Source organism: Microtus pennsylvanicus, chromosome 14 (assembly GCF_037038515.1).
Source record: "Microtus pennsylvanicus isolate mMicPen1 chromosome 14, mMicPen1.hap1, whole genome shotgun sequence".
Classification (NCBI taxonomy): Eukaryota; Metazoa; Chordata; class Mammalia; order Rodentia; family Cricetidae; genus Microtus; species Microtus pennsylvanicus.
In genome coordinates, this window is record NC_134592.1 from 38,877,854 (window position 1) to 38,904,220 (window position 26,367).

Sequence of the window (26,367 nt, forward strand, 5' to 3'; positions counted from 1 at the left end):
AGTAGGGGGCGGGGTGGGGGTGTTGCAGACCTACTCAGAGGGTGACTGAAGCTGGCTTGCACAGCTGGGACTCTAGGGAGGAAGCTCAGACTAGTGAACAGAAGAGATATTGCAACAGGTCCAAACAGGCCTCAGGGAGGGTGCAGGAACCACGGCCCAGGCCACAATGTTGAATGAACAAAGCTCTTGGCACTGAACCAAGCAGGAAACCATGCTGTCCTGGACCTGCCTGGATTGGGTTTGTATTTGATCTTTCCTGAGGTGTTGATCGAATGGAGAACAAGGAGGATGAGGGCAGAGTGGGCTTCATGGAAGGGGTCAAAGGGAGCGGACGTCCGATGTCTCCAATGACCAGGAGAAAGTGACCTTGTGTCTTGGGTAGTACAGAGGAGAGGAACAGTGAGCTCCCCCTGGAAGTGGGGAGAAGGAGGGGATTCACCCAGCATTTCTGTGCTCCTGCTACTGTCCAAGTGCCACTCAGACACTAGGAACCCTACAAGGTCACACATCTTACAAGGAGCAGAACAAGAATTAGAACCTAAAGCCGGGCGGTGGTGGCGCACGCCTTTAATCCCAGCACTCGGGAGGCAGAGGCAGGCAGATCTCTGTGAGTTCGAGACCAGCCTGGTCTACAAGAGCTAGTTCCAGGACAGGCTCCAAAACCACAGAGAAACCCTGTCTCGAAAAAAACCAAAAAAAAAAAAAAAAAAAAAAAAGAATTAGAACCTGGCTCTGTGGCTCCTGGGCCAGGTTCGCCCCGTCTGCAGCCAGTGCTCTCATGTTTGTGATTACTCCCGAGGCGAGAACAGGGAGGTGGCCTCTGTTCCAGATGCTTAGGGCAGTCACACAGCTTGTCCCCAGCACATCTCACTGCCAGGCTTCACCTGTGTGACCCCAGAATGTCTCTGTCCCTCCACGCTCATGTTCTGGGAGGTCAGAGGGTAAGACAGATGGAGTCAGAGCATCTGCTTTCTAGATCACAAAACATACATCTTGCTTGAAAGAAACCAAACCGTGAGACCCATGTTGTTGGGAATGAGAGCAGGCTCAGTAAATCACTCCGTCTCATAACAACCAAACTGGCCTGTATTTAAATGAGCTCCATTCATTGTTATTGCAGCTCCGGTGTGAGCGGCTCATGCTGGCCCTGCGTACATCATTAGATGCGCACAGGTTGACAGTCATAAGGGGTTTCACAAAAAAACCATTGTGGATTTGACCCATTTTCCTGCGGGAGACTAAGTGAAACCCAGGCCCTGAGCTAAGTTTTTGCCTCTAGAGCCTTCTCACTGACCCCTGCGCACACCTGGCCAGCATACCCAGCTCCCTCTGACCTACCTGGCCCCCTCTTTGTGTCTAATGGCCCCGCGGAGCAGTGAGACAGCTCTGGTGTCCGAAGGCCAGACCTAGTTACGTCACCATCTATGATGTGAGGACGACCAAGTGGATTTCTCAGAGTCTTGAAAAACACACAGAACCCAGCCATATTGAGGTCTCTTCTAACTCCTGGGCTGGTGCTCGTCATCACTCAATGGACCGGCTGTGTCCCCGCTAGGAAAACTAAGGTACCTACGGCCTATGACTGACTCCAAGCAGTTCTGGGGCAAGTGTCCAGTGGTGGCAAGCTGATACCGTGCTGACCAGAGGTGGAGTTCTTGCTGGGGGGATTCAAAAGAAATCGCAGGGTGAATGTTGACTGACGGGAAAGCGAGAAGGGACATCAGAGGCAGAGGGACCGGCAGGCGTGTAAAGGGAGTTACGTTGGGAAATTGTCGTGTGCTGTTTAAGCCTGTTGAGAGCAGACTCTGGGGGCAAGAAAAGTTTCCCTGTCTCCTCGAAACTCCTGGTTCTGGGTCAGGCTGCCCCACCCCCACCCCACCCCGCTCACTCTGTCACTGAGAGAGGGAAAAAAGACAAGTAGCTAACTAAGGGTATTAACAACATGGCATTCCTGAGAACAGAAAGATGGTACTCTACTGTTTACCCCGTGGTATAAAAATGTCTATGGTGGGAACCGGAAGTCAGAAGTTTAGCCATGGAGAGAAAGCTCAATTAGGAACTCCAGCTGACTGCCTCGACTTCCCCAGTCAGTTTCTGCTGGACGGTGTAAACACAGTGTCTTTGTTCCTCTCTCAGTCAGGCTACTTTAGCGGTGTTTGCTGGATGTTTATGGCACACGATTTGGGGCTGTTTGGCTGCCTGTTTGCAACTTATTATTCATTCTCTTCTTTTTGTTTGTTGTGCGCTTAGTAAACTCACTCATCCCCAACCAGGAGTGCGGCTCTCATCATTCTTTGGACTGTACAGACAGTGCAAAGGACCAGCAGGCTATAGTCAGGCATCTGGAAGTCAACCAAGGTGCTGGAGCCGAGACTGTGCATGAAGGAGAGAGGGACTTTTAAAGGCAGACAGAGCCCCTGTCACACAGGTATGAGGACCTCTAGACCCAGAGAGGGTTTAAGCAGGACATTCTGCTGTGAATTTGGAAACATCACTCTGATTGGCAGAGGGTGGAGTGTTAGGAAGCAAGACAGCATCTCTGGAGACAGAAAGACCCATTAGAAAATTATTTCAGCCACCCAACTGAGAGAGAACTGAAGTGTCAGCTAAGGGGGTGGGGTGGAAGAAGAGGCCACACAAGACTTCTGTGCATAGCCGGTGGTGGTGCACACCTTTAATCCCGGCACTAAGGAGGCAGAGGCAGGCAAATCTCTGTGAGTTCAAGGCCAGCCTGGTCTATGCAGGGAGTTCCAGGATATCCAAGGCTACACAGAGAAACCCTCTTTTGAGAAACCAAAAAAAAAAAAAAAAAAGAAAAGAAAAGAAAGAGAAAGAAAGAAAGAAGGAAAGACTTCTGGTGTGTGGTAGTTTGGGTAAGAATGGAGCATGGCGCCCATAGGCTCATAGATTTGAATGCTTAGTACCAGAGGGTGGCACTATTTGAAAGGATTAAAGGGACTAGGAGGTGTGGCCTTGGTGGAAGAAGTGTGTCACTGAGGGTAGCCTTTGCCAAGCTCTCTCTCTCTCTCTCTCTCTCTCTCTCTCTCTCTCTCTCTCTCTCTGCCTACAGTCAGGATGTAGCTCTTGGCTACTGCTCCGGTGTTTGCACGCAGCTCTGCTTCCTGCATGATGATAATAGACTAAAGTTCTGAAGCTGCAAGCCAGCTCCAGTTTAAATGCTTTCTCTTATAATAGCTGCCTTGGTCATGGTGTCTCTTCACAGGCGTAGTAGAACAGTGACTGAAATATGTGAGGAGAAATAATCAGGGACAGATGAGGCGCGAAAGGTAAAATTAGACAAAGGGGTCCGTGAAGGAAGGGTCTCAACAACAACTTCTTCTTCTTCTTCTTCTTCTTCTTCTTCTTCTTCTTCTTCTTCTTCTTCTTCTTCTTCTTCTTCTTCTTCTTCTTCTTCTTCTTCTTCCTTCTCCTCCTCCTCCTCCTTTTTCTTCTTCTTTTGGTTTTTAAAGACAGGGTTTCTCTGTGTAACAGTCCTGGCTGTCTTGGAACTTTCTTTGTAGACCAGGCTGTGCCAGAACTCACTGAGATCCACCTACCTCTGCCTCCCGAGGGCTGGAATTAAAGGTGTGGGCCACCACTGCCCAGACTCAACTTCTTTTTTAGGTGGTATTTTATTTTGTTTTGAGACAGGTCCTTCTGTGTAGCCCAGGCTGACCTTGACCTTGCATAGGTAGTTCAGAATTGCCCCAAGCTCATGGTGATTCTAGGTTTATGAACGCGTATTGCTGCTCCTAGTTCAGGGTTCCCAGCTTCTGACTTGGGTGCTTTGGGTGGATTTGAAACATAGAGGAGGCACAGGCTTGGGGGAGACAAAGTGGAGGGAGATTCATTAACTAAAGGGAGGAGAATTCCAGGCTGGGAACCAAGTGCTGTTTTAGAGCCCATTCCTTAACAGGCCAACCCAAACACCCTCTTGGAAGGGCTATCTCATTTTTTCCCCTTAGTGATTTTTTGTTTTGTGTTGCTTTGTTTTTAAAGACAGGGTCTCTTTATAGACCCGACTGTCCTGGAACTCCCTAAGTAGATAGGTTGACCTCAAACTCACAGAACTCCACCCACCCCTGTGTCCGGAGTGCAGGGATTAAAGGCGTGCGCTATCGTGCCCAGCTATCTTTCTTAAAGCCTGAGGTAAGGGAAAGACTCTCTGAGTCCCTCTCAAAGGCCTGGTCATCATCAGTAAGCTACGCCTTCTCAGGGCTATGGTTCTTGGCAAACAGAAAGATAGACAAAATGACAGAAAGAAGAAGCTGAAAGGCAGAGGATGAACAGACCCCCTGGGGCTGGGAGGGAGCTGTGTGGAGATAAGACACGGGTGATTAGCCAGATCTTCTCACATCTGGAGCGATGGGAGAAGAGACGAAACCTCCACAGAGGCTGACAGCCTTCTAAGACAAAAGCTGTTTGTGCCGCTCTCCTATAGAGTCACAGAACAGTCCTTCCCCTTGTGAGTGCATTTTTGGGCTCCCCCCGCCAGAGTTGATGCACAAAGTGTGACCAGTCTGGGAGAGAGACCTTAGAAGTCCTCAGACCCCATCCGAATTTCCTCTGGCTCACGTGTGGCCCTGGAGAAACCCGAAAGCCCCTCATCGTCCCTAGGAATGCAGAGGTGGATGCCAGTCAACAGCTGGAACCTGGCAAGAGCGCAAGCCTGGAGGGGGATGGAAAGTGAGCAGGACCTCAGCCAGGTTCAGCCTGCAGAACTAACACAGGACACAGGAGCCAGGTGAGCCACCTGGCGCCCCCAGCCCCTGAGGGCACCAATAGAGCAGGTGCGAGGAAGGACACCCCATGAATGTCACTGAGGTCAGGAGGAGAGCACAGGGGCCAGCACCCAAACCTGCCACCTCCTCCACTGCCCAGGGTTAAACCCAGGAAGGGCAAGCCAGAGAGGAAAGACAGAGACACGGTAGTCCAGGCAGAGGTTTAGTTATCTGTCCAGAAGAGCAGGATTTCAGAACCAGTTTACAGTAGAAAAGACTTGTTCTCTTTCATGTCGAGCTTAAATTCTCCCTGTAAAGACCTGGTGAGTTAGGACACACACTCACTCCCAGCATTTAGGGAAGAAAGCAGGAAGATTAGGAGTTCAAGGTCACCCTCAGCTTTGTAGTTAGGTGGATGCTAGTCCAGACTACAGGTGACCTCGTCTAAAAAACGAACGTGTAGTTGAGCGCTGGTTGCGCATGCCTTTAATCCCAGCACTTGTGAAGGTGCTGTGAGTTCGAGGCCAGCCTGGTTTACAAAGAAAATTTCGGGACAGCCAGGATTATTATACAAAGAAACCCTATCTTGAAATACCTGTCCCCCCAAAAAAAAATACAAAAAAACAAAAACACAGTAAAAACCATGTGTGTGTTAATATAAGATATATTTTATTCATTTATGAAATTCTCAAGGAATTAGTTAAGATATTATATTAAACAAATGCACACACATTTCTCCCACTTTACCACATGTAAAGACATCCATGTGAAGTTTGCATCCATTCCAGAGGGCAAAGAGCGCTCACTCTTCAGAAACAGTTTAGTTCTGGCATGTGAAGTTGGGCAACTCCTGCAATTTTACTTTAAGCTGCATTTAGGGGTTATAATTTACATACAGTAAAGCCCTTTCAAAGTGCCTACTTGAATGTGTTTTGACAAGTGTGTGCCCTTGGATAACCATCACCCCAAGTAACATCTGAACTAGTTCCATCACCCAAAAGCACCCATTTTGAGTGGTTGGGATTGCCGCAGCCACCCAATCCGGAGGCCCCTGATCGGATTTCTGATGCAGTCACTTGCTTTTTCCAGGATGTGATGGACCTGAAATTGTAGATTGTGGAACTCTTTACGCTAAATATTTGAACACACTTCCTTAACTACCTCAGCTTCCTCCTCTTTTTCCACCCAGCCTTCTCTGCCAATTACTTTATATGGTCAAGTCCTGGGGGGAGGGGAGCCTCCCCTAAGCCCTGCCTGGTCCTATTTGCATGATGACAGTCCCTGGGGTCAGAGTATGGTACAGAATTGTGGAGCTAGCAGTCTTTCTTGTCGGTTCTCTATTACATTTACTTCTCTCTTCTTTCTTCTTCTTCTTCTTCTTCTTCTTCTTCTTCTTCTTCTTCTTCTTCTTCTTCTTCTTCTTCTTCTTCTTCTTCTTCTTCTTTCTCTTCCTCCTCCTCCTTCTTCTCCTCTTCCTCCTCCTCCTCCTCTTCTTCTTTTTCTTCTTCTTCTTCCTCCTCCTCCTCCTCCTCCTCCTTCTCCTCCTCTTCCTCCTCCTTTTCCTCCTCCTCTTCTTCTTCCTCCTCCTCCTCCTTCTCCTCTTCTTCTTTTCTGGGACAGGACTGCATATAGCCCAGGCTGGCCTCCAACTCATTATATAGCAGAAGATGACCTTGAACTTCTGATTCCCCGTAGCTTCTACTCCCGAGTGCTGGTATTTTAGTCACATCCATCATGCCCAGTTTTATGGGACGCTGTGGGGTCCAGCTCAGGACCTTTTGCATGCAACTAAGAAACATGCCTAGCCCCATGTTTTCTTTTCTTCTGGGGGTATTTTCCTTTACCTCAAGGAACACAAAAACTCTGCCTTCAACTCCTGACACATGTTTACTTCTCCCCACAGTTTACCTGCCCCAGCCTAAAGAATCCAATCCATGCACGCCTCCCGCTCCCACCGAGCTTCAAGCACGCCCTCTTGTTTGCTTTCCTTATCCTTCACCGTCTGTCATCTTAGTGTCTGTGCCCTGAAACATCTTGAGATTTGGGGGTTTGTTTTTGTTTTCTGAGTCAGGGTTTCTCTGTGTAGCCCCGACTGTCCTGGAACTAGCTCTGTGGACCAGGCTGACCTCGAACTCAGAGATCCACCTGCCTCTGCCTCTTGAGTGCTGGGAACAAAGGAGTGTGCCACCTCTACGTGGCTATATCTTGAGATCTTTATCTATAGATCCACCTTGCTGCTGTCCATAAGCCTCCAGCAGTGTTTGGTCAGTTGGTTTGAGATTTGATGTTGGTTGAGGTTTTTCTCTCCTTGGTGAGGAAGAAGCAAGAAGCCCAGCTTTGCAAGAAAGAAGCACTAATAGATTTCTGCATCTTCAGGACAAGGAATGGGTCATATGAACACACATACACACATACACACACATACACGCAACACATATATACACACATATGTACGCATACACAAACATACCAGTGAGTGTTGTCTCCGCAATGGTAAATATATAAAGAGGAGAAATAAGACAAGCAGGAAACAGTGTGTGTTGAGAGACAAGGCACAGCCGAACTAATGAGGGCCTCGAGGGTATCTACTTGCTACATGTGTTAAACATCTGTAATCTGACTGTTCCACGGGAGTTACAAGGTCCTTTTCCATTTCAAAGGGCCACGCTCTGGGAACAGGTCTCCTTGGGTTTCTGGTAGAGAGGCAGCTTGGTCTAGGAGAGAAGGGCAGAGGCCCAGGAGAGAGAGCAGCAAAGGATAGAGGATATAGTTTAGTTCTCAGGGCTATTGACTTCTTGACAGAGAGACCTTAGGCCAGTGGTTCTCAGCCTCCCTAATGCTGTGACCCCTTAATACAGGTCCTCATCTTGTGCTGATCCCCAACCACAAAATTATTTTTGTTGCTACTTCATAACTATAATTTGGCTACTATTATGAATCATAAAGTAAATATCTGATAGGCAGATGGTCTTAGGTGACCTCTGTGAAAGGGCTGTTCAGCCCCCAGAGGGATCACGATCCACAGGTTGAGAACCATTGCCTTAGGCTATTTAGGCTGTGTTCAATCAATCTTTCTTTCTTCCTTTCTCTCTCTCTCTCTTTCCTTACTGAGATGACAAAGACAGAAAGCAACCTTCTGACTTGTTTGACATTGAAGACTGAATTTGGAACCTAAGTTCCAACCAATATTTTGTGTCTAAAAAGATCCTTTCTTTTCTTTTTCCTTTTTTTGAGACAGGGTCTTACTGTGTTGCTCTGGCTGGCTTGGAACTACAATGTACACCAGGCTAGCCTCACATTCACAGAGATCTGCTACTTTTGCCTCCCAAGTACTGGGATTAAATGTATGCACCACCACACCCAGCCCTAGATCATGTTGTTTTTATTTCTTATTTACTTTATTTATTAATTTTGCTGGGGCTGGGGCGCACATGTGCCAACAAGCACAGCGGAGGTTAGAGGATAATTTATCAATTCTCTCCTTTCTCTGTGGGGCCCAGGAACGGAACTCAGGTTTGTCTGGCTGAAAAGCAGGTGCCTTTCCCCTCTGAGGCATCTCTCTGGCTCTTAGATCATATGTCAACCGAGAAAGAAAGCATGTGCTCTTTCTGCTTTTCTGGTTGTCTCTGGACGTTTTTTTTTTTTTGTTGTTGTTGTTTCTTTTTTTACAAAAGTTGGGCCAGTCCCAAGGATCCAAAGAATGGACAAGTGGCTTGCTTCTGCCCCCTAGAGGACACCGAGAAAGAAGCTGGGGAGCTAAATATATGCTCCGAGGTCCCTTACAGAAACAAGAATAAAAACCCTTAATATAAAGATACCATCATATATTTTAGGAAAGAGGTAGGCTGAGATTGTCTGGACCAAAAGTAAGAACACCACATCAGGGTAGATCCATAGCCAGACAGGAAACACTCTTTTTGTTTTGTTTTGTTTTGTTTTTTGAGATAGGGTTTCTCTGTGCAGCCCTGGCTGTCCTGGAACTAGTTCTGTAGACCAGGTTGGCCTCGAACTCACAGAAATCAGCCTGCATCAACACCCCCCCCCCCCAGCAATGAGATTAAAGGCATGTGTGTCATCTCCCCCTCCCCCAGGGTGCTCATTTTAATACAAGGCCCAGATGGTTCCTTTTTTTTCCTTTTAAGATCATTTTATTTCATGTGTTTGAGACCTTTGCATATCCACCATGTGCGTGTGTGGCACCCACAGAAGGCAAAAGAGGGTTTTGGATCTCTTGGAACTGGAGTTAAGAAAGGTGGTTTGAGTTATCCTGTAGGTATAAGGAAGTGAGCCCTGGTCCTCCTCAAGAGTAGCAGGTTCTCTTAACCCCCGAGCCACCTCTCCATCTCCCCAGGTCCTCTGCGCTCCAACACTTCTACACCAGGGCAAACCTGGAAAACAAACACACATCATTCATTCATCCTACGAGAGCTACAAGAACACCTCTCATCTGTACATTTACGGTAGTGTGATGTGCCCAAGGGAGCTGGGTCTAAGTCCCTGCTCCAATGAGGATGGGTCAGTCATACTACCTCCTTTGAGAGACTTGGCTTACTAGTTGAGAAAAGAGCCCTTTTTCAAGATGGCGTGAAGGGCCAGCTGCCACGCTGTGCTTGCAGATATGACTTTACTTGCTGTCTGTTCAGACCTAGTTTCTTCTGCTGGAATACCAGATAGTGTATGTACCGCTATAAGCCCCCTTCCCACTCTGATCAAATCTCTACCTGCAGACCTAAGCCCCTTCCCCCGCTAGGGAGGCCTCAGGGAAACTTGTCCAGGTGATCTGCCTCGGATGCTGGTGACCTGCCTCAGATGCTGTGTCCTCCCTGCCCCCTAGACTCAACGTTTCAGGTGTCCGTCTCGTTGGCATTTCCATCCATGCTGTAGGAACCTCCTTTTCTTTGCTGTCTGGGATGGAACATAGGCTTTCATTTCAGAGGAGCCCTGGGGAGAAAGTTGAATCAACTGAAAAAGGAAAATTTCAGGCAGGGGTGGAGTACACATTTAATCTCAGAAGGCAGAGGCAGAACTCTGTGAGTTCAAAACCAGCCTGGTATAGAGTGAGTCCCAGTGTCAAAAGCCAGCTTCGACAAAACTCATACATTCTAGGGCAGGAGCGCGAGGATTAGAATTATTAGGCAAAAGGAACAGAGATCTAGGAGAAGCAAGAGACAGAAACACAGAACAACATTGTGACGGACATTCAGAGAATACTGAATTTGCTTCTTAAATACTTGGCTCCAAAAGGGGAGGGGGAAGGCAACAGATTTTATTAACGTGGTGTAAGGAAAAGACTTGAATTCTCTGACCTTTGGTCCAGGTGAAGCAGATCCGCCTCTATACCCAAAATACTAATTAACCACACCCTAGGTCCAAATCGTTTGTAGCCACACCTGTTGTCAACAACTTTGAAAGAGCAAAAATAAGCTCAAACTCTCTGACCTCCAGTCAAGGTGGAACAGGCTCACAGCTCTGTGGGCCCTCACATTCCAGGACTGCTTTGTCTCGAAAAACAAAACAAAAGGGGGAAATTTCTAGAACCTAGATATCTTGAGATCTGGAGTCCATCAGGTCAGGCCTCAAACCCTGGCTCTGTTGTTTAATAGCCATGCGTTTTGGAACAAGTTACCCACTCTGAGCTTGGTTTCCTCATCGGCAGGATGTCTGAATGCTGTAGGAACAAGAGCACCCCGCACGGTGCTTGTAGAGTGGTTTTACTTATTCTCTCCAGCCCTGGGTTGTCTTTTTGTCTGTAATAACCAGAGGATGTGGGCACACTCTCCCAAGCTTCCTTCCTGCTCAGGTTCCAAGTGTCTATTTGTAGGCCCTGAGCACCCACCCTTCTCGTGAGCATTTGGGAGACCTAGGAGTCTGAAGTAATCCTGGGTTACATAACAAGACCCTGTCTCAAATCATCACACCCTCACACACTCCTACTCACATATACTTAAACACTCACAAATACACACTCAGTCACAAACACACTCACACTGTGGAGGTTTCAAAGAAAATGGCCCCCCAAAGGGAGTGGCACTATTAGGAGGTGTGGCCTTGTTGGAGGAAGTGTGTCAGTGTGGAGATGGGCCTTAAGGTCTCCTTTGCTCAAGCTACACTTAGTGTGGTAGACAGTTCACTTCCTGTTGCCTGGATCAAGATGCAGAACTCTCAGCTCCTTCTCCAGCATCCTGTCTGCCTCCTTGCCACCAAGTCCCACCGTGATGATAATAGACTAAACCTCTGAAACTGTAAGCCACCCAATTAAAGGTTTTTCTTTATAAGAGTTGCCGTGGGTCATGGTGTCTCTACACAGCAATAGAAACCTAACACACACACACACACTCACAAACTCTCTCTCTCTCTCTCTCTCACTCACACACACATACACACACGCATGCACACGGACATCAGAGGACAACTTGTGTGGAAATTGGTTCTTTCCTTCTACCACGAGGGTCCAAGGATGGAACTCAGGTCCTTAGGCTTGTAGGCAGGTGCCTTTATCCACTGAGTCATCTCAAAGGACCCTGTCTGTCTTTTTCCTAAGATTCCTTGCTTCTGTAGTATGGATACATACTGCAGGTCCATCTTTTCCACTCTGCCTCAGAGCAGAGACATTCAAATAGGTAAGCCCCCAAAGTGTCATTTCTAAAACCAATCAAACAAGGCCCTTTGAAACATCCCCATGGGAGTGTCTGCCCCCATCCTTACATCCGTACTTCCAGGCCTGGAACTGTACACAGTCATTTAGTTGGGCATGCTTGGTTGCCTAGAGCAGAAAGTACTAGAATATTTTCTTTAGCTTCTTAGGTACACATGTGAAGGAAGACTCCAGGAAAGCAAATCAAAATTCTGAGACTTGTAACACACACACACACCACACTCATGCACACACACACACACACACACCACACTCACGCACACACACACACTCATGCACACACACACACACACTCTCATGCATACACACACTCATACATGGCCACACACACACACACACACACACACACACACACACACACACACAGGTTATGCAAGGTCTTTTTGTTAGTCTGACACTCCCCAGAAGTCATTTTTAGGGTGGGGTGGCCATCTTCACCTCTGACTTCCTCTCTGAAGGTTAATAAAAGTGTCAGTGATGGACCAAATCCAGGGGATGCTGGCAGCCCTTACAGAGGCACAGATAAAGCACAGCCACGCCCTCTTCTCACACCAGGTGCCAACCCTGCAACCTTTAAAGCAAACTTTTCTCATGAGCCAGAGCTAGCAGGAGAATCCAGAAAGGCTGGGAGTGGATCCAGAGTGGCTGATTTGCTATCTCTTCCAGAGATGAGTCACTCCCCACTCATCCAATATATACAAACATATGGCAGTGTTTCCTTTTGTTTTCTTTTTTTTTCTTAACTAGGAGACAATCCATAGAATGTAAAATTCATCATTTTAAAGTTTACAAGTCACAGTTTGGAATGTGCTCAGCCCGTAGCGCCACATCTCCACCCTCAGGTTCTTAAGCATTTCTGTCATCACAAGGAGGCCGGCAGCTGCTACAATCACTCCCTACTCCCTCCTGTCTCTCCCTGGTACCTTCCTCCTCCAGGCTCTGGCAGCCAGTACTCTACTTTCTGTCCTTATAGAGCTGTGTGTTTGGAAGGTGCATGCAAATGCAATCATAAAATACGTGATCTTAGCCAGACTGTGGTGGTGCACACCTTTAATGCCAGTACGTGGCAGGCAGAGGCAGGCGGATCTCTGTGAGTGAGTACCAGGCCAACATGGTCTACAAAGCGAGTTCCAGGATAGCCAGAGCTATACAGAGAAACCTTATTTCAGAAGAAAGAAAGAAAGAAAGAAAGAAAGAAAGAAAGAAAGAAAGAAAGAAAGAAAGGAAGGAAGGAAGAAAGAAAGGAAGGAAGGAAAGAAATCTTTTGTATCTGGCTTATTTTCCTTAGCATAACATGTCAAAGGTCGTTTGTGTCAGTGGTATGGACTAGCACCACATTATTCCTTATTTCCAAACAGCATTCCACTGTATCCACACCCCACATTTTATTTATCCATTCATCAGCTGGTGGACATGTGGGCTGTTTCTGCTCTTCAGCTTTGGTGGACTATGCTGAGATGCGCATGCCCATGAGAGAGTTTGCGTGGGCGTGTTCTCAGTTCTCTTGGACATTGACTTAGTCGCTGCTCTGTTGCTGTGAAGAGTCACCATGACCAGGGCAACTCTTCTAACAGTAAACATCTAACTGGGGCCTCGCCTACAGTTTCAGAGGGTTAGTCCATGATCACCGTGGGGAGAAGCAGACAGGTACCGTGCTGGAGCAGCAGCTGAGAGCTTTGCATCCTGACCTGAAGGCAGCAGGCAGAGGAAAAGAGAGAGAGACTGGGCCTGGCTCAGCCACGAGGAGGCTGCTATGGGCTTTTGATGGGAGAGATTGGCCAGTGAGTCTTTGTGCAATAGTTAGGAGAGTTCTGCAAGAATTCCCCTATGGTATTTGTATATCTAACTATGATGTACCGGGCCTGAAAATCAGACTCCACATTCCCCACACAAACACTTTGCTTCTTGCTCTGGTAGGAATGCAAACACCGTGGAGACGGAGGGAGCACTGACCTCATCTTGTGAAGGATGTTGCAGTCATCAGTTTGGTGGGGTGGGGGCCAAGGGGGGTGGGGGTGGAGGGTGGGGGTGTGCTCCTCCAGGCCACAGCAGTTCCTCAGCAGTCTAGACTCACAGCGCTCTCATTCGAAGTGACCCTGTGGATAGCCATGGGCTCTCCAGCGCCCCCCCCCTTATTTCATGTGCAGCCTGACTGGACACTCACATTGAAGATTTAATGCTGCGGATTACTGTGAATTCGAGGTGAGCCTGGTCTACAAAACGAGTTCCATTACCACCAGCGCTACATGAGAAACCCTATCCAAAAAAAAAAAAAAGGAAAGAAAGAAAAAGAAAAGAAAAAAAGACTTAATATTTCACTTTTTTCTTTTTCTTTTTTTTTTTTTTCAAGACAGGGTTTCACTGTGTAACAGCCCTTGCTGTCCTGGAACTAGTTCTTGTAGACCAGGCTGGCCTCGCCTACCTCTGTCTCCCGAGTGCTGGGATTAAAGGCATGCACCACCACCGTCCGGTATAAACATTTTCTTATGCTGCAGCTGGGCATGAGTGACAGATTGCGTTTCCCAGCTATGTCACACCATTATATGCCCCATTATGCATTGCTCATTACGTCGTGATCCTGCCATTCTGCTTTGAGAGAAGAATCTATCTGTACCTTCTCTCCCAAATGTTGAGTGGACCTTTATGGTTGCCCCTGGTAACAGAAATTGGCACAATTATGAAACCAGGTGAAATAGTTAATTTTACAGATGGACAGCTTCCACGAGGGTATTTTGAGGTCAAATGAACACTGACATCTGCAGACTTTTAAGTAAAGCAGATTCATAATATGGGTGGGCCTGTTGAGGACTGTTAGTTACTTTGCCTGTCTTAAAGACCTGGTGGAATAAAGAGCTGAACGGCCAATAGCGAGGCAGGAGAGAGAAGCAGGTGGGGCTGCCAGGCTGAGAGAACAAATGAAAGAAGAGGAAGGAGCGAGAAAAGGAGGAGAGGAGGACGCCAGGGACACAGCCAGCCATGGAGTCAGAAGGAAAGAAAGAAATATAGAACAGGGAACAGTAGAAGCCCAGAGGCAAAAGGGGGACAGGATAATTTAAGAAAAGCTGGCTAGAAATAAGACAAGCTAAGGCTAGGATTCAAGAGTAATAATGCATCTCTGTGTATTTATTTGGGAGGTGGGTGGGGGAAAAAAGTCAACTATATGAGTCCCATCTCTCATCCATTCTGTCAATGGAAGGAATAAACAAAATCTGACCACCTCCCCCAGAAAGTCCGATCCTGCTAACTGTTGGGGACTTGAGCAGCAAGATCAGGCCTTTGAGTCTCCTGCCTGCAAGCTCACAAGGATTTCCCAGCCTTCAGAATAGCATGAATCAGTTCCTTAAAGTAAATTTTGCTCTTGTTCCCTCTCCCCTCTCTCTTCCTCCCTGCCGCATCCAGCACCCCCTGCTCCTACCCCTCCCCCCTTCTCTTTTGGTTTTGTTTCTCTGAGTAATACACATAGGTCATAAAAGGCAACCCAGCCTCCTCCTACTTCTTTCTTTCTGGCTGTATACTTCCTGAAATAACGTGAGGCCCCCAGCTGGAAACATCAGTCTCTGGATTTATAGGAGCCGGAGACTCAACCATCAGCCTCCATCAGCATCTGCCACTTGAAGCCCCAGACGTCGTGGAGCAGAGAACAGTCAGCCCTCCTTGGTGTGTGGTCCCACCCAACCGAGGCTAAATCACAGATGAGTAAGTGTTGTGTTCCAAGTCTTACTTCAGTTTGCTTTTCTTTCTGAGCTAGCATCTCGCTCTGTTGCCCGGGTTGATCTTGAATTCATAGCAATCCTCCTGCCTCAACGTCTCCCATACTGAGAGTACAGGTGAGTACCACCACACCTCACCTATCTTGTGGTAAATCAGACAGAGGAGGGCCCAAACCACATCCCTCTGGCTTGGACAGATGTCTCTTTCCTTCTCCAAAGTGACATACTTCTGGGGTCTGGCCCACGACATCTTAAAGGAAACAGAAGGGCCAACTTTGAGGGAGAAGATGGCCTGCCATTGCTGACTACCTCCCAGCTCTTTTCAAATGAGGAGGTTGAAAAAGACCACATCTGGTTCCAGATTAAGCTAAAGTCTCAAGGAACCAGAAGCCCACACTGGGAATGAGGTCCCCACCTCGGACTGGGAATTTCCTTCACGCTCCAGTGGGAATTTCCTTCACGCTCCAGTGCTGTCTAGGACTGTGGCGCAGGACAAAGGAAATCATTTGGCCATTGGCTGTTTCCAGAGACGATGGTCATGGTGATGGTGACATAGCCTCAAAACCAAACAACCTAGAGGGGACCTGCAGGAATCTAACCACAGAGCTGGAAATCTTTATGTATTGTAAGGGTAAAGCAGATGCCGAGACGCAGAGGACCCTTGCTCTGGACCAAGGAATCAGCTGAGCCTTTTGTATAAATCATCTCACAGAACTCTTTTTTAAAAATCTTGTTTATAATGTTCTGCCTACATGTATCCCTGCAGGCCAGAAGAGGGTACCAGATCTCATTACAGATGGTTGTGAGCCACCATGTGGGTGCTGGGAATTGAACTTAGGACCTCTGGAAGAGCAGGCAGTGTTCTTAACCTCTGAGCCATCTCTCCACCCCTCACAGACCTCTTAAAACATCTCCTGAAGTGGTACAGGATGATCTCCACCTCGCAGATGAAACAGCTTTGGTCGTCAACGCTGGTCCAAGTTCAGTGGGTTTCAAAGCCGGTTCTCCTGCCTCCCTCAGCCAAATCCCACACTCAGAGGATGTGCTGACACTAATCTGTATCTGTGACTTCCCAGATACAAAGACCTGTTCCCACTCAGCCACAGCACAACCACTGCAGCATGAAATTGATGGTGTGTCAAACATAGCCCCTAACCCATAAACTGCATTCCTGTGCCAGTGTTCATACAATTCCAGCGTTCCAGCTGGGATCCCAGGCTGCAGGCTGCAGCTAGTTGCAGCTGCCTTTGGTCTCTCTCAGTTAGAACAGCCCCTCAAGCTTTCCTGTCTTTTACGACCTTGACATTCTGCAGAGCACGGGGCATGCGCCCCAGTTTTGAGTTCATCTAATAGCTCCCTCATGATTTTTGTATTTTTGGCAAGAATGCTGCAGAAGCGTGCTGCGGTCTGCCTGGAGGATATGTCATGTTCTGAGCTGGTGACAGCTACCAGGATCATTACCGGTAGATGCTGGGGGACTTTAAACCAAGCACTTGGGGTTATATATGAAGAATGAAAACTGCAACTGCTAGGAACTCTGACCCTCAACAAATCCTTTAAGACTATGGATAGTGGTCTAGCTCGACAGAGGCCAGAGGCCAGTGTGCAAGGGGAGCCGTGGTTGTTCTGGTTGCTCTGGAAATATGTCAGGCAGAAAGGCCGGTGTTTTGTGGCCTTCTCCTGATGTGGGATTTCTCTCTATATGCTGTGAATACCATTGGTTAATAAAGAAACTGTCTTGGGCCTACACAGGGAATAGGGGGAGGTAGAAAAAACTAAACTGAATGCTGGGAGAAAGGAGGTAGAGTCAGAGAGAAGCCATGTAGCCCTACCAGAGATAGACGCCAGAACTTTACCTGGTAAGCCACAGCCAGGTAACGATACACAGATTACTTGAACTGGGTTAAATTAAGATGTAAAAGTTAGCCAATAAGAAGCTAGAGCTGATGGGCTAAGCAGTGTTTTAAATAATACAGCTTCTGTGTGATTATTTCGGGGCTGAGCAGCCGGGAACCAACAAGCAGACTCCACTGCAACATTCTCCCAGGAGTGGCCTTGAGCTGTTAGAAAGAGTTCCTCAGTTAGCCACTCAGAGAGAAGGGAAGGCCTGACAGGACGTTCTCAAAGAGGCCGGAGAGCAAGTAGCTGGGTGGTGGGTGAGAAAAGACAACAGTGGACGGGTGCATCAGACATGTCAGAGTGCAATCACAGACGAGAGATCGATGGGAGAAAGTAGCAGTGGCTACACAGGCAGGAAGACTGAGCATCCCAAGCCAGCCTGTGACCGTGACTCAAAAAACAAAACCAAGCAGCTCACAATTCCTGTTTTAAAAGCTGTGATAAAACCGGGTGCCGGTGGTGCTCATCTTTAATGCCAGCATTTGGGAAACAGAGGCAGGTGACTCTCCGTGAGTTCGAGGGCAGCCTGGTCTACAGAGCGAGTTCTAGGACAGCCAGGGCTCTCCAGAGAAATTCTGTTTCAAAAATAAAAAAAAAAATAAACAAAAGCAAAAAGTACAAGACGGCTACACTGATGGAAACCAAAATACTGCTGAAAGCAGTTAAAGAAGGCCAAGTGAACAGAGAGTCGCTCATAGTCTCTCCATACTGGGTATTTAACACTGTTAAAGACGACAGTTCTTTTTTGGCAACTCCTGACAATCTGCAGATTTAGTTTTCCCTCTCCCTGCCCATCAAAAGCATGGCTATGAAGACTGCACTCCACAGGCAGAAACAGGAGAGTGTCTACGAGTTCAAGGCCAGCCTCGACAAGCTAAGGAAGTTCTTTACTTCCAACCATTATCACCTGCCAGAGTAGGACTCGGCCATCAATAAATTTAAATGGAATTTATATGGAGGCCTGAGTCTTAGTAGTTTACCCTGAAGCAATACCTGGTTGTAGGAAGAGCCACAAGCTGAGATTACCCGACCCCACCCAAGAACACACCATTCAAAGGAAACGCCTAACATTCTAACCAGGTGCCAACACACACTCACCAGGACACCAGACAAATGTCAGCCAATCAGGGGTCCTGAACCTTGAAACCCCTCGCTGCCATTACTATAAAAACCCAGTTCTACCTGAGCTCAGGGTTCTCCGTTTATTTCAATACCTTGGATATGCAGAGAGACCGAGTTTGCAAACTTGCTTAAAATAAAGGCTCTTTGCTTTTACATATGGGACTCGGTCTCCTTGTTGGCTTTTGCGGGGACATCGCAGATTTGGGTGTAACAGTTCCAGGACAGTCAAGGCTACACAGAGAAACCCTGTCTTGACAGAACACAAAACAAACAAAATAAGCTGTGACAAAATGCCAGGAGTGGTGGCACACTTCTGAAATCCCAGTGTTCAGGGAGCATCCTGAGGTGAGAGGCTCAACAGGAGTCCCAAACCAGCTCGGAATAAACAAGCAAATTCATGCAATTGTGGTAAAAACAATATAGCGGCACTTTTATTATTTTAATCGTTCATAGGTGCCCAATTCATGACCATTAAATATGTTCACCACGTTTTAATCAGTATGTTTATGTATACCTAAAACCTTATGTATACAACATTCTGCCTCCATGTATGCCTGCACTCCAGAAGAAGGCACCAGATCTCATTACAGATGGTTGTGAACCACCGTGTGGTTACTGGGAATTGAACTCAGGACCTCTGGAAGAGCAGCCAGTGCTTTTAACCACTGAGCCATCTCTCCAGCCCTACCTAAAACCTTTTATTATCACCCAACTAAGATTCCATATCCATTAGAGGATGCCCCCCAACACTGTCTCCAGTGTCCTGTGACCCCTACCCATGCTTCCTGCCACTCTGAGCTGACGCTTGGAGCAGCTCATCAGTTTCACCCACGTCAAGTTATACCCATGTCCAGAGCAGAAAGAAACACATGCATGTACATATGTTTCTTGTGCTCAACCCCGCCTCTACACTTACACGGTTCAGGACCCAAATCCGGAGACAGGCGACACGTACAATAGGTGGGTCTTCCCGCTTTAATTAACATAATCAAGACAATCCCGACAGAAGAGCCATAGGCCAACCTGATCTGCTGCTCTGAGACTCTCTCCTGGATGATCTGAGACTGGGTCGAGTTGCTAATTAAAAGTAGCCATCACAGCAGCCGGGCAGTGGTGGCGCACGCCTTTAATCCCAGCATTTAGGAGGCAGAAGCAGGCGGATCTCTGTGAGCTCGAGGCCAGCCTGGTCTACGAGAGCTAGTTCTAGGACTTTGTGTAGTTAGGATTGTTACACAGAGAAACCCTGTCTTGAAAAACAAAAACAAAAAAACAAACAACAACAACAACAACAAAAAAGAGTAGCCATCAAGGCTAGTATGGATGTGTGTGAAGAGATGTCTGAGTCTTTGCTGTTGTTCTCTTAGGTCTACCTATGGATATATAATTCCTGCCAGCCTCTGGTTGCCTTGGGTCAGGGGAGCTCTGCTTTGGGGGTTTTATTCGTTTTGTTTTTACTTTAAATATTTATTTTATTTTTGTCTGTGCATTTGTGTGTCTGTCTGTGTGAATGCAGGCCCCTTGTGTGCAGGTGCCCTAAGAGTTAGAGAGAATCAGATCCCCTGGAGCTGGAGTTACAGGCAGTTGTGAGCTGCGGGATGAGGGTGCTGGGAACCAAACTTAGGATCTTTTCTGTCCTGTGTTTAGTCGAACTAATCCGCCGGTCCACCAGAATGCAAGTTCATTCGGCTAATGCCTTCCACGGGGTGCTTCCTCTCCCACTTCATCAGCCATATCGCCTCTCCAGAGAGAACACTTCTCACGGGCCTCACAGTTCTTGAACCAAGTGGAAGCTGCACCCTGACCTCAGCCCGATAGCATTTCTCCTAAACTCATGCCTCCAACCAAGCAGCCCATAGATATTTCTAGGGCAACCTTCTCAATTCCCAGAACAGAAAAATAAGACTCTAGGAGGTTAAATGCCCCGTGGAAAGACACGGATGTGTACACAGCAGTCTGAAATTCAAACCACCGGGTCCTCACACCAGCCCTAGAGCCCTATGGCCCTTATTTCTTTCTGAGTCCTACAGCCCGTATTTCCATAACACGTCTCCCTCTGTCTCAGCTGTGCAGACTTTGTTTGGGAAACACACTGGCCGCATAAGGACATTTTCTCCTCTTTTTTTTTGAAGTGTTTTAGTAGTTACTCAGCCTTGTGCTCCCGCAGGCTGAAAGTACTATTTCCTGCTATTGAACAAGGGGGGCCATCAGCCGTGATGGGCAGAAATGTCACGAATCCCGCTGCTGAAGCCCTGCGGCTTATTTAAGAAAGTCTCCCATCAGCTGCTTCCTCAGAGAGAAGCACTGTTTCCTGGTTTCCCTGGATGAGTTTTTAAATTCTGTTTAAGGAATTTATGTGAGTCTACGTGATTCCAGCACAGCCAGGCTTGGGGTGGGGGATGAGCACAGCATTAGTAACCTGTGACGGAACCTGCATTCTCCAAAGATGTCCCCGGCTCCGGGCCTCGTAGACTGAGGCAGAGCTACAGGCTGCTGCAACTGGCCTTCTGTGTATGTGAATACAGCTACTCCACTTTATTTAGTTAAATTGCTGGGATTTTTGTTTGTTTGCTTGTTTTGTTTTTTGGTTTTTCGAGACAGGGTTTCTCTGTAGCTTTGGAGCCTGTCCTGGAACTCACTCTGTAGACCAGGCTGGCCTGGAACTCACAGAGATCCACCTGTCTCTGCCTTCTAGGATTAAAGGTGTGGGCTACCACTGCCTGGCTGCTTTTTTATTTTTTCGCCTACAATATTTTGGCTTTTCCTAAGTCAGCCCCCTCAGAGGCTCAGCCACTCCGCAGTGTCCCTCCTGAGCTCCTGTGAGTCACCTTGGATGTGCTCTTGAGGTTTGCAGGGCTTGCTCAGTGTTTGCCCTGCGTGTGTGTGTCTGCCGCTCACTAACAGAACCTCCCTGGAAGAAGATAGACAGGCCAATCATATGCTTTACTATTTTATTTCAAATTTCACATTTACTTATTGATTGATGATATACATATGCGTGTGGGCACATGTGTGCCATGGTATTTGTGTGGAGGTCAAAGGACACCTTGCAAAAACTGGTTCTCTTTGCTGGGCAGCAGTGGTGCACTCCTTTAATTCCAGCACTGGGAAGGCAGAAGGAGGTGGATCTCTATGAGTCAGAGGCCAGTCCAGTCTACAGAGTGAGTTCCAGGACAGCCAGGGCTGCACAGAGAAACTCTGTCTCAAATAATAATTGGTGGGGCTGGAGACTGAACTTAGAACTCTAGGTTTAAAAGCAAGTTTAGTTTAGTTAGTGTGTATGTGTGTGTATTCAGCAGGGTGTGTGTGTATATATATGTGTGTGTGTGTGTGTACATGCTCCATGGTGTTTGTTTGTGTGCCTGTGTGTGCACCATAGTGTGTATGTGTGTGTATGTATGTGGATGTGCTCATCATGGTGTGTGTGTGTTCACCATAGCACTTGTGTGTCTATGTGCTTACCATGACATGTGTGTCTGTGTGTGTGTTTGCCTGTGTCTGTGTGCTCACCATGGTGTGTGTGTGCTCACCATGGTGTGAGCTTGTCTGCGTCTGTCCATGGTGTGTGTGTGTGTGTGTGTGTGTGTGTACATCATGGTGTGTGTGAATACCTTATGAGAGGCCTCACTTTCCTTCCATTGTGTGGATCTCAGGAATCAAGGCCATCAGCCTCAGCCTCAAGCGCCTTTACCCTCTGAGCCACGAGGATCCACTTTGTGAATCCATTCACACGCCTGGCAAGTTGTGCTGGCGGTGGTGGGAGGCTCGGGACTACCTGAGTCTCCTTACAACACAGCGACTGGCTTACCTCAGAGCGTGTGATCCAGTAAACTGCAGTGGAGGTCACAATGAGGATGCCAGCTTCAGATGTTCATGGGCTCAGAAAGGAGACGCTGAGGGGCAATTGCTGTGAGGAGTGGGGACTGGGGACACTGCAGAGATGGGTCACTTAAGAAGCTTCACTGGGCTCTTTGCAGGGTAATTCCTTATCCCCCTACCTCATCTAGAGAATTCTATAAAACCTCTGGCTTTGCTCTAGATATTAGGCTGTTATTTCCTTTGAGAGCAATATCACACTAAGACTATTTGACAACCAGGATCTAAAAAGATCTTGATGACTCTTGCTTGCCAATGTCACGCTCTCACACACTGTCCCCTCTGCATTGAGCTGGGAGGCAGTGTCCTGCGAGTGTTTGCAGGAAAGGGGTGGGGGGACTTCTGAGGCTATCACCCTCATCACCTGCCCTCAGGGGACTCTGTTGCTGTGTTTGTTTTGTTTATGTGGGTTTCTCTGTAGCCTTGGAACCTGTCCTGGAACTTTCTCTGTAAACCATCCTGGCCTCGAGTTTGCAGAGATCCGCCTGCCTCTGCTCCAGAGCGCTGGGATTAAAGGTGTGTACCACCACCGCCCGGTTGCTGCTGTGTTTTAAGGAGACTCGAATGGCCTTATGGAGACGTCCACAATGTAGCAAGCAAGCCTCCCCCCACAGCCAGAGAGGCTTGACAAGTCTATGAGGACATTCTTTGGCCCCAGCCAAGAAGTGGCTCCTAACTGCACTAACCGACATCCTGTTGTAATATCCTGACACGCTTGAGCCAGAACTGCTGGACTGAGCCTCTCCCAAAGAGCCAGCATCGCGTGAGATGACCAATGCTTACTCTTCTTGTAAATCTCTAAGTTTTGGAGTCATTCACTATGTCCTGGGCATCACATGGCCAATTTCATTGAGGTCACGCAGATGTAGCCATGGCATCGCAGCCATGGGTACAATATGGACACCGCGATGCACAGGTTTCACTGGTTCTTGATTCTAATGCCAAAGCAAGATCTGCCTGGAACTTGTGTGAGGTGAGACTGCCGTCCCCTCCAAAGGGATGCTGGGAAAGTAAAAAGCGCTGTGAACCAGAGGAAGGGAAATGGGTGTATTTAGGAGCTGACTATGCTCTCAGAGCGCTGGGTTTTTTTTCTCAATGAGTATTGCTTATGATTTTTGAAATGCTACCGCCTCCTGCAGGCTGCTGTTGTCGCTGCCTTGCAGTCTTCCTCCTTTCCAAGTATTTCCCCTGAAGAACGCGCTGACACAAAGCCAGGAACTGTCCCTGTGATGAGTGGCAGGAGGACACTCCCCGCCTCTTGGGTGCAGTAGCTGTGCCGTGGGGCATTAGATGTCCCTTCTAAGCCCTAGGTGTGTGCCTCTCTCGTCACAGTTACTCCAGAGGCTAGAGCAGAAAGAAAACTTAGACCCAGGAGTCTGGGAACAGCCTAGGCAGCATAACTGGTCTCTTCAAAATGATTCTTTTAAAAAAAATTGCATTGTGACCATGTTGAATAAGTAGTGCGAACACAGTCATATTCCAATCCGAGTTCTGTAGAAATGGTCCAGCTTCTTCAAGACATAGAGAAAGCAAAGGCCAGGCAGGCATTGTGTGATATGTGCCTAAAATCCCAGCGCTTGGGAGGCTAAGGAGTACTGTTAGTTCAAGTGCTTTCAAAAGCCTGGATTTGATCCTCAGCACGGGGAAAAAGAAAAGAGAAGGGGGAAGAAAAGAGAGGGTGTTCAGGAGGTGTGGTTGGATTAAGAAAAACTGAAGATATGTTAATTGAACAGGATATGTGGACCTTATTTAGATCAAGGTATGGCAAAGCCGACTGTGAGAATGTATTTTCCCGTGGGAACTGAATCTTAAGAACAGATTTGATATTAGATGTAACTATACATTTTGTTGAGTATTAGTTCTTATTTTATAATTTTTTTTTTTATTTTACAGGGGAGAGCGCGAACGCAGTCCCCCACTACCACAAATTATGCAGTCGAGTTTCCCGTATTTGGGGAAATCGCAGGGGTCAGCACATCCGGAGTGCAATGGATAAGCCTTCTCCCTGGGAAAACCACCTTCGTGATCATGGTATCTCCCCTGCCAGGTAAGTATGAGTATTAGTTCTTAAAGCCCTTCTCTGTTAGAAACAGATGCCGAAACACTCGTTTGTTAGATGATATCGTGCCCGCCAGTCACTTTAAAAGTCTAAGGTAGGAGGTGACAAGCTTTTTCTGGAGAGGGCCACATGGTTTGTCACAGTTCTTCAGCCTTGTGATAGTCGTGCAAAACAGATATAGATAGTGTGCACATGAGTGGACGTGGCTGTATTCCAATAAAACTTTATTTATAAAACAGGGAGCAGACTGCATTTGGCCCATGGAATTAGGGGTTGCCAATGCCAGCTCTATTGAAAGAAGAAAACAAACCAGCAGAGGGGAGACATGGACACAATGGGTAAAATACTGATAACCGTCCAAGCTGGGTGACAGGTGGTGGTAGTTCAGGGCACTTTTTCTCTATCATCCTTGACTTTTGTGCACACATACTTTCGTGTCAAGCTGGTGTTTAATTGGAATCGGCCTCCCAGAAGCTGAAGCCAGCGGCAGATCCCCATGGCCGGTCCTTTCCTTTCGGTGGGGCCTTACTATTTCCCAGGAGACTCTCAGGCGCATTTCCTTCCAGAGCCTCACGCCCTGATACACAGTTTTCCTAAAATGGAGATTCCAATGCTCGGGAATGGAGCTCACTGCCCTCACCCTGAGAAGCAGTGTTGTTTTCTTATTTCTCAGTGGGAAATCGGAATGTCCCGGGGAGGACAAGAAATTCACCAGGAGCTCTGGGAAGCCCTGGGAACTCAGGAAGTTGGAATCTGGTCAGAACATCTGGGAGTTTAAAGGGGGAAAAAAAGTGAAGCCATTCATCCGGCCCCATAAATTCTCTCAGGAGCAGATACTGTAATTACGCAGAGAAGAGACATTGAGCCTTGTTGTCAGCAGACAGGAATCACACGTCCACACCGAAACTGCCCTGAATGGAAGACCGAAGCCTTACCTAATTTTGGATCGTGGGTGGCAGATCTTTTATTTTGAGAAAGGAATTGGTCTTTTTCACAGCACCCGTGGAAGCTGCTGGCCCTTGTCACTTGCCCGCTGCAGGAGTCGTGCACCAGTTTGTCCTCCACCAGCGTCAGCCCCCTGCCTCCGTGCCGCGGCAGGCTCTCACTCATGAAACTATACCAACCCTACCCACGGTTCAAACTCCAGCCTCAGCCATTAAGCTTTTCCTGCCTACTACGGCTTTACCCACTGATCCACGCGACTGTACGGCTTTACCCACTGATCCACGCGACTGTACGGCTTTACCCACTGATCCACGCGACTGTACGGCTTTACCCACTGCTCCACGCGACTGTACGGCTTTACCCACTGCTCCACGCGACTGTACGGCTTTACCCACTGATCCACGCGACTGTACGGCTTTACCCACTGATCCACGCGACTGTACGGCTTTACCCACTGATCCATGCGACTGTACGGCTTTACCCACTGATCCACGCGACTGTGTATGGCCTTGGGTGTGACCCAGGGTAACTGATGCTGGTGACACTACACTTGAGAGGCTGGATGGCTCAGTGGTCAGGAACACTGACTGCTCTCCCAGACCTGGGTTCAATTCCCAGCACCCACATGGCAGCTTCCAAGCATCTGTTAACTCCAGTTTCAGACCTGATGTCCTCTCTGGCTTTCGAGGGCACCAGACACAAACGTGGTTCACACGCGGTCATGCAGGTACAGTCTCTCTGAGTTCGAGGCTAGCCTGTCGACAGAGGGAGCTCCAGGACTGTAAAGGCTACACAGAGAAACCCTGTCTTGAAAAATAAAACACAACAACAAAAACCCAATCCACCAAAAACCCCAAACCAAAAAAAAAAAAAAATCAGCACAAAAATTAAAAATACAGGATGTTACTTCAATTTTTAAAAAAAGCTACCCTAAATTTTCAGTGGCTTAGCATAATAAAAATTACTTTCGCTCATATCAGAACAGGTAATCGTTCCATGTGTGCATAAGGACTCCTGATCAGGCTTTTTCCAGTTTATGACTCCCCTTTAATGGAGTCATTTCATTATTTTTAAATGTTATTATTTATTAGTGTTAATTATAATCATCATTATTATTAGTGTGTGTGTGTGTGCGCGCACGTGCGCTCCTGACAGATGAAGAAAGACAGCCTGAGGAAGGCTTTTATATTATATAAATTATACTTCTGCGAAAATAAATTGCATCTGTGAAATCCACCCAGGTGGTGATTTGATGTGGCTTCTCCATTCTCTTTAATGGCTGGAAACAGCCCGTTGTATGACCAGTCTGCTTAGCCTTGCTATTCACAATGGACATTGTACTGTTTTCAGTTTGGGGTAGTATCCATAAAAGGTGATTCTGAG

The 26,367-nt window shown here is 47.6% G+C and overlaps 1 non-coding gene across 1 annotated transcript; it reads right to left on the reverse strand.

The window, feature by feature from the left end:
• Positions 1-23,870: 23,870 nt before the first annotated feature.
• LOC142835424 (U1 spliceosomal RNA) lies at positions 23,871-24,035 on the reverse strand. Its single transcript, XR_012907852.1, has one exon. It is a non-coding gene; the product is annotated as a U1 spliceosomal RNA (small nuclear RNA).
• Between the last annotated feature and the right edge of the window lie 2,332 nt (positions 24,036-26,367).